Here is a 9,634-nt window from a genome sequence, read left to right as displayed (position 1 = left end):
ATGCAGGGACATTGCAAAATCTTTACACACGCCTCCTTTCACTGGGCTTCCGCGACCTCAGCCGGAGAAGGGGGGAGATGCTGGTCCGAGGCAGCCCGAGCCCCCCTCCTCAAGCAGCTGCCTGGGGATGGGTGAGCTTGCCTGCAGGACAGGGCCCATTGAAACAGCTGCTCCGCATCAGGCGGAGGGGCTGGGGAGTGGAAGAAAGGCGGCGGCGGGCATCCGAGGGATACACGGGCCTCCCTGTTTCCTTGGTAGAGTCGAGCCGCACTTAGTCTGACCCAGGACGTCACTCTGCCTGTCTGTTTTCTCAATGATAACTTGGCAGGAGAAGGGAAAAGCTGCGATCTCCCCCCCCCCCCCCCCGCCACTTCGCGCTGAGATCATGGCTTGGTATGTGTATTTTCTCGCATGCATTCTGAAATATACATACGTACATGGTCGGTGTTTTGTTTTGTGTTTTTTAAAGATCGGCTGTGCCTATTCGGGGGATCATGAGTTGCTTCTCGACTGTATCTGCTGTTAGTTTGAGTCTGCTTGCTTGCTTGCCTGCCTGCCTGTGTCTGTTGTTTCCTTAAAGGGGCTGGGCAAAGAATTGGTGGTCCTGATATAAATTCAATTTTCTTGGGGGGAAAACCAAAAAGATGGTTTTAGTACTGTCAATTTGTTTATCTATCCTTTTTAAAGGCTGTAATTTATAGCCCATAACTAAAACTTCTCAAAGCATCCCTGTTCATAATGGCTCCTCCTACACTCCACTGATAGAACCTAAACAATTCCAGGCTTCCTCCAGAAACACCCCACCAGTATCCAGAACTGGTTGTAAATTTCCACCATGGCACATCTGAGCAACTTAGTTTGTCTTCATCCATCTCAAAGCTACCTCTATATATTTGTTTGAGAGGTCCAGCACCTTTCTGGGTAGAAGATGGAAAGCAGAAGTAGTTGTGTATCATCTAATTACCATCTGAGTTGCTGGTTAACTTCCTCAAGTGATTGCACTCTGTACATTGAAAATCAAGGAGCATGTCATTGTATTTTTTTAAAAAGGGGAAACAAACTGGAACTTCCTCATATAAAAAGCACAGAAATTTCCCAACATGCCCTTTTGGTTTCATATTGACTGCAAAATGGTAAATGGGTCTCAAATTCATCCATTCCCTATTGAGAATTCTACAATATGTTTATCTGAGAGACAGATTTTGACCTGAACTTACTTCATGTTCAAGAGGATTTGAACCTAGTTCTCTAGTTCTAGTCCAGCATTTAGACAACTCACAATGATTTACATTATGTGGAATACTTTGGCAAATTGAAGACAATGCTGCAGGAACATGGCCCTACTCCAGAGAAATGTGGGCCTGTCTACTGAAATATTTAAACTGTGGTGCTCCATCCTCACAATGTGTGTCATAGTAGTGATGTCAACTTTAACCATCAGATCCACAAAGCAAAATTGTACTGACTTGTAGCTAATTGGCAGAAATCCATTTATTAAAAGTTTTTGTATATTATAACAAGAAATTAAACTGGTCATACATGGTACAACCTATAGCAATTGTAATGTGGTTGCCCTGTGTGGTACAACCTATAGTAATTATAATGTGGGCTTCAGACAACTCCAACTCCAAATGGGGATTGGGGGGGGGGGGGGAGAGAGAGAGATAACAGAATAAGTAAAAGAATCCAAATACTGGGTTTTAAATTATTGACCATCAAATGGGAACTGTTACAGAAGATACTCTTGTATATCTTCAGTGCCTTGAAATCTAGCAATACTGGAAATACTAATAGTTGGGTATAGGAGGCCATTTATTGCAAAACAAAATTGCTTCACAAATGGTCTTTGCTTTAGATCATCCAAATGATATACTACTAAAACTCTCATGTCTGTTTGATTATTTGTAACTTTCAATTGGGCAAAATGATACATTGTAGGGAAACAATTTTTGAATCAAGGTACCTTAAATGGGCTAACTTAAAGAATGAGTCCAAAATCTGGGACCAATAAGTCCCAATGGATTGAAATTTGGCAAAGTTGTGGATGATCCTTGACAAAGAAGATCAATGGGGAAGCCAGTATGATGTTGAAATCATTCTCTCTCTCACTGCTTTTTTGCCCATCCATGGTCATTCAATTTCTTTGTTTAGGTAAGAAAATATTTCTGAAACAATGTCCCAAAAGGTCATGGGATGTCTAATTTCCATTAGCATGATGAAAGAGAAATATCACTCTTAATTTTTCATTCTTAATCATATAGTTTAACATATTGCGAATTGAGAGGGGGCCAGATGTACAGCTGAACATTTAAAAAGAAATTATGGAAATCAGTGCTGTAAAAGTTTTTCTTCTAACGTTAGTTTCTTTATATTTACTATAACAATTATATTACCTTGTAACTGCTCTTCCCAGTTTATACCCTGATGTCATCAAAGATTATCCATATATTAAACTGATACATTTTGGAATTATTAAAGAAATAAGAGAATATGCAGTGAAGTCCTAAGATTTCAGAACACAGTGGGATTTTTTTCTGTATCACAAGAGCTATACCGTTATTAAAAATGCATCAGATTTTTAAGTTTTCAGACTGTTTAATATTTCTAAATATTCTTCAGTATTCCAATATACCTGTTAAAACAATAATCAACAACATTTATAAATATATAGTTTTATTTAGAGCTCCATTTGACAGTAATGTATGTAGAAATAAATTCCTAATAAACGTAAATCACCCATATTAAGCTTATGTCTGTACATTTATAATATAATCTTCACTGACCTCCACTGGTAGAAGTCAATCAATTTATCTGCATCACCTGTGCATAATTTTTCATATACTGGAAAATGAGATAATTTCTATAAGTTCAAATAATTAACTAACAAATTACAAATGTTAATAAAGAAACATTGGTTACCTTCAATTCACATGGTTTTATGTGCAATAATCAAAAATTTGATGTGAAAGAAATCATAACAAGTGTAACTTCTTAAACTTGTGCATTGTGAACAATGGTACCTAGGTGTTTGTGAACAAGTATGTAGAAGACTGGAACCAAAAATTGTAAGAAACTTGCATGTAGTTCTGTTGTCCAATGGGGATTTGAATTCATATCTCCATACTTCATTGCTTTGAAACATGAAACCAGTTTCTGTTACAAACCTGAGCATCTGGTGCCTCAGCAAAAAAAAAAAAAAATTAAACATCTTGCTGAATATGTTATATTTTGGCTGCATTTATAGCAACTCTCTGGTTGAAGACCACACAAGATGTTCACAGAAATAAAAATGTGAAGAAAACCAATTAGATCCAATTTGAAGATGTGATGCCAGTACTAAGATTTGCCCATGAAATCCATTTAAAGCTGTTTGAGAACAGAATATAGATAGCATATGAATGGTATGTATGTGGAGATAGACTATATGTAAATCGTACATGTACAAGCAGAAATACTTATGTGCAGGGGTCTTTGGACTGAAACTTATATATATATATATATATATATATATATATATATATATATATATATATATATATATATATATATATATATATATATATATATATATATATATATATATATATATATATATATATATATATATATATATATATATATATATATATATATATATATATATATATATATATATATATATATATATATATATATATATATATATATATATATATATATATATATATATATATATATATATATATATATATATATATGTTTTCGTAGATTTTCACGGGTGTAGGTATGCTGGTTTTGTTGTATTCGGGTCTTTTCCCGTGTAAGGTTGAGATTGTCTTTGCAACGTTTCGGCAGGATCACACCTGCCATCTTCAAGCTTGAAGATGGCAGGTGTGATCCTGCCGAAACGTTGCAAAGACAATCTCAACCTTACACGGGAAAAGACCCGAATACAACAAAACCAGCATATATATATTTAAGCAAACACCTTTAATATTTAAGTGGCCGAATACAACAAAACCAGCATATATATATTTAAGCAAACACCTTTAATATTTAAGTGGCCTTGATGAACATAGTTTATCAAAGGTCAATTCTCATTGGTCTCTTTATTTCCTTGAAATATATCCATATTTCCTTTTCCTTAAGTCAGGGCTGGCTTTGGAATATTCACTGAGAATTATACTTTTAAGACATCAAATACAGTCTATTGGTCAGTTTAGAAATATAGACAACTTGTACACTGTTTTATTAGAAATTGAGATATCAAACTAAAGCACTGAGCAGGGGTTGCTTCAGTGAAAGGTTTTAGAGAAGAATGCCAGTAGAACACAAGAGATTTTGCAGTATGAGATAAAATTCTGACAAAGTGGAATAAGACTGCTGAAATCAGAGAAGTATTGCCATAGTGAACAAGAGTTTGTATAATATCTGTGTCCAGCTCACAGGAACATTGCTTTATGGGAACATTATAAAATTGGAAGGCTGATTCAGCCTAAAGAGGAAATCATTGGCCACAATTTAAAGCACAGTATAATTTTTATTAAAAGCATGCTGGTGTATTTTACACAATAACCAAACTATAGTAGGAAGTATATATTTTGGGAAGATGTTGAATGAATCACTAGAATTAAATTCATTCTGAAAGGGAATGAGTGTAAGAAGGGAGAGAAAGCCCTCACATGCCACCTGTAATGCATATTTAAGTTAGAGTAGAGATTATCTTACAGAAGATAAGTACATTTTTATACAGTTATCAAGCATTCCCCAAGCAGTGTATTTTCTTCACAGTTAAGGAATACATAACAGAAATCAGCATTTTTACAGCACCACTGAAAAGGCTTCAGGTTTACAGCAGTGTACTTTCAATCTCTTAGCTCTTAACTGTAAATTGATAATGCTGATTCCAATGCAGATGCTTATTTGGGGAAATCCTGAATAGCTTTATAGATATATTACTACTGTAGCTAGAGTCTAACAACACAGATAAAAAAGATGCTAATGGCTTGCAATGTTAAAGAAAAAAATCACTTAAGAGGTATGTAAAAATGGACTTGCAGAAGAAGCTAACTGAAATCTGAAACATGCAGTAATCTCTCAAATCCATTTAAATTCATTTCTTCATTTCAGTTTCCTAAGAAGTTCATGCACAATCAGCTAATCATCAGAAGGACCAAATAATGGACAGAACCAGTTGATACCCAATGGAAGACTGGATTTACTGAAACAAATACTTACTGTTTCTCAGAATTAGTAGGTAGGTTTTATTACTTTTTAACACACACCCTCCAAAAAATTGAACACCTTAATTAGTTGGGTAAAAGAAAATGAACAAAAATTGAAAAAGCTTAAGAATGATAATTATAGTAATGATAATATAAATATATCTAAGCACAATCTCAAATAGAAATTGTGCAGCTGTGCAGCCTGTATAATTTAACTGAAAATAACTCACGAGCCTTGCAAACTCTTAAAAAGCATGTATTTCATTAAATAGGCTATAGAAAGTAAAATCAAGTAATACTGAAAAGAGCTGAGAAAAATAATGTGAGGCAATGGATGTACAAAACAAGATTACCAAAATATAGGAAAAAATGGGGCAAATATTCAAATAATTAAAATAGGTAAAGGAAATATAATGACTTTAAAAATATGTTGGCTACACTATACCAATGTGTAGCATTGTTTAAAACTTTAAATAGCAGTTTTATTGACCACAAAAAGTGAAGTCTTTATTCAATTTTGAAGCACACACAAATCCATTGTAGTTTACACATGAGAACTAAAAGAAATCCCTGTGTGCTAGGGATTTACATTGTGTTGTTGCAGTAGAGAATAAAATCCATGTTATACCAGTGCCTGACTATAATAAAAAGTTGAAATACAATGCGATGCCTACATAAAGATGTACTAGCTGTAGAGACTGTGAAGTTTCTCAGTTCATCTAGCCTTTTCTGTTCTGACAAGCAGTGGCTTTCCAAACCTTAAGCAGATGTCCTTTCAGCTCTGTTATCTAAAAGCCTTTTATCTTTGGATGACACTGTCTTAATTTAGGCTTGACTGCGTACAGTGGATAACATTGTGCCATTTCCCTGCAGATGCTCTACTGAATTTACAAAAATATTGGATTAGGACGCGGAGTCTGAACTGACTTCCAAAATAACTGAGATAAGTGGCTACCAAGGGTGGAATTAAGAGAAAGATTGCATACTCTAGAATATCATAGATGAAAAATAGATGTAGGAAAGAATACATATATCAAATAATACGTAATGCATACTTCTAACTGGAGAGTGCAAACCAAAGTCATTATAGAAATGTTAAGAAACGCATATCAATTATATATTGTTTTCATGCCAAATTTCAATAGTTTGAGGAAAAAGTAATTTACCCTCCATATGTCCACAAATTCAAAATCCACTTATAAATGAGCCTGCATTAAAATGAGATGGTTATATGGAGAACTTCTGTTCAGGATTCTAGTCATTTCCCTTTTCTAAAATATATTTTTACAAATAACTGGAGATGATGATCATATCAAACATACCTTCTTCCTGTTTTCCCCACAACAACAACCCTGTGAGGTGAGTTGCTCTGAGAGAGAGAGTGACTGGCCCAAGGTCACTAGGATGGTTTTCATGGCTAAGGCGGGACTTAACACAGTTTCCTGCTTTTTAACTTAAAAGGTAAAGGTTCTCCTTGCACATATGTGCTAGTTGTTCCTGACTTTAGGGGGAGGTGCTCATCTCCGTTTCAAAGCCAAAGAGCCAACACTGTCTGAAGACGTCTCCATGGCCATGTGGCCGGCATGACTAAACTCCGAAGGCACACAGAATGCTGTTACCTTCCCAGCAAAGGTCCCTATTTTTCTACTTGCATTTTTACATGCTTTTGAACTGCTAGGTTGACAGAAGCAGTGACAAATAATGGGAGCTCACTCCATTATGCATCGCTAGAGATTCGAACCACTGAACTGCCAACCTTCTGATCAACAAGCTCAGCATCTTAGCCACTGAGCCACAGCATCCCTCCTAAAAGTAGGTGCCTTCTAATCTAGTGGTGCCTAATCCACTAGACCAATCTGGCTATCATAATCTCACTATAATCAGATTATCTCACTATAATCATCTCACTATAATCATTGTTTATGTACTTTTGTGATATTTTAATGATCACAGAGGTACCTAGAACAATGAATAATAGGTAAAAATAAATAATGAATTAAAAGTATGTGTCACACAGATACATTAAAGCTCAAAAAGTAGACCAGAAGTGATAATGTGCTCTTTGCGACTAAATAATGATTAATGGCTAGTAAACTTTCATTATAAGATTTTGATAACTTTCCATATAAAGTAAAATGGCAGGTTGTACTCTATGCTGAAAGAGAAACCAGAAGTTAGTGCTTTAGTGTTCTAGCTACAACACTCTATAAACATTATTTTCATGTAAAAGAAGAAGAAATATTTAGGTGTGAACTTTGCATATCATGATCAGCTACATCATTCCTATTGGCAACAGTTTCTCCCCTAGGAGATAGAATAATATGAACCATCAATGCTGCACTTTCTCAAAGTGATGTGGAAAGGAGAAGAATTATTCTATTAGTTGCAAATGGTGCCTTTAAAGATAAGGAATAATTAAATACATACTTTCAGGGACCACATTGGTTCTGTTATTGGCAAGAAGATAATGGGTCTTCAAGAGACATCATAGTGATAGATCTGATTTGTGTTGAAAAGATGACCAAAAGTGTTTGTGAGATGTTGACTTTCAAGTGCTTTTTTTGATATTAGGCATAGTGGACCTTCACTTTTTGGGGGGGAAAGTTTCCTTACATCAGGTAGCAAAATATCTGAGCCAAGACCTGTCCCAAGAAATAACATGAGATCTTTTTTCTTTGTGGAGGTTGAAAATTAAGATTCTTCCTTAGCATTGTTATAGACTGAAGGTCATGCACATTTTCCCAGAAAGCTAAATGGCACATGAACGCATCCTTTGGTATTAGCAAAGAGTATCCTTCCAAACAAATGTGTCTCACCTTGATGCATTGTAATTTATATACTTAGTGAACATGATGCAAATATAATTTGGTGTATATGACATGGATTGCTTAATTGTATTTTCTAATATTTTCATATCCAGGTAAAATCCTATGAGAAAACAATGGAAAATGAGGGAGAAAAAGAAGCTATCTATCTGCCTGGTCCCTTGCTTCTAGGACTAAACCGGAAGTTCTGTTCTCTATTTCTGCCATCTCCAAATAAAGATGTGACCAAAAATAAGTTTAAATTTTAAAGAAACATAAAACTATTACAAAGCATGGCAGCCTTTTTCAAGCACCATGGCCAGCGGTCACTTAGGAAAGCCAGGAGAAAAAAAAACCACATTATTATAGCATATGCAATCCATATCCAAGGCAAGTGGAGTAACACTATTCAGAAAAACAACCCTACCTTCTTTCTGAGATTCCTATTCCTTCTCTATCCTGGTTTTCTATGCTTTCTCACTCCACAACAAGCTTTCTACTATCATTGTTTGAAATCTGTCCTCATTGAACTTCAAGAAGCAATGGGTGGAAACTAATTAAGGAGAGAAGCAACTTAGAACTAAGGAGAAATTTCCTGACAGTTAAAACAATTAATGTGGAACAGCTTGCCTCCAGAAGTTGTGAATGCTCCAACACTGGAAGTTTTTAAGAAGATGTTGGATAACCATTTGTCTGAAGTGGTGTAGGGTTTCCTGCCTAAGCAGGGGATCAGACTAGAAGACCTTCCAGGTCCCTTCCAACTCTGTCATTGTATTCTATGTAAGAACCTTTTAGAGTTTTATTTTGCTTGCAGCACTTTTTTCTTCTGGTATTACCACCCTGTGCATATGGCTTCTTTTAAAGTTTAAATTCCCCATATATCTGGAAAAGCATATTCACCAGCCCCTATCTTCTCAGGTAGGACTAGGATTTCTACCAGAGGGAGGGCCTACATAGGGCAGTGTTGTGCTTTGTTTTTTTCTAATTGTCCCATCCTTTATAGCAGCCTTCCTTAAGGTTTAGATGGTACTTATTCCTACTAGCATTTAAGAAAAGAAGTCTCCTGCTTAAACAGGGGATTGGACTAGAAGACTCCCAAAGTCCCTTCCAAATCTATTCTGATTGAAGTTAAAAAGAGCTCTTCCATAGGGTCAGCTCTTTGAGGCAGACCACTTCAGGAAACGGACATCACAAGGATTCCAGTAATGCTACTTTATTGTGTTATTGGGAACAATGACAGAACCTTGAAAACCTGTCAGTGTTTCTCTCTGTTCCCCCTTAAAGCAAAAAGAATCAGGGTGGACTTATTTTGAACTTCTTTCCTAGGGCTTTCCATTTTCCCAGGACTGAATTACTGTTTTACTTGCTTTATTGGCTTCCAAGGTCATCTCTACATTTCTATATACATACAGTCTTAGAATTGTAAAGATTGTTGCCATATGCTGAGTTGGATTGTGGTTTTCTTGTTTTAATGAAATGATAGGGCTTGTTTTGAAATGTGTCCAAATATTAAAAGTGTAAACAACTAAGTAAATTAAAATGCCAAATGCTATTCAATATAAGTTGGTGTAAAATGAGGCAAGAGAGTAAAATCCTAACTCACATATGTGCTTATAGAATCTGAGC

At 35.5% G+C, this 9,634-nt stretch overlaps 1 long non-coding RNA gene across 1 annotated transcript; it reads left to right on the top strand.

The window, feature by feature from the left end:
• The first annotated feature begins 313 nt into the window (after nt 1-313).
• Nucleotides 314-8,600, top strand: LOC309386609. Its single transcript, XR_014174454.1, has 3 exons — nt 314-393; nt 5,110-5,236; nt 8,125-8,600. It is a non-coding gene; the product is annotated as an uncharacterized lncRNA (long non-coding RNA).
• The last annotated feature ends 1,034 nt before the right edge of the window (nt 8,601-9,634 follow it).

Source organism: Natrix helvetica (assembly GCF_964273705.1).
Source record: "Natrix helvetica genome assembly, chromosome: 2".
In the NCBI taxonomy this organism is placed as follows: Eukaryota; Metazoa; Chordata; class Lepidosauria; order Squamata; family Natricidae; genus Natrix; species Natrix helvetica.
Note: the sequence above shows the minus strand (reverse complement) of the source record. Positions and strands in the feature narration are given on the sequence as shown.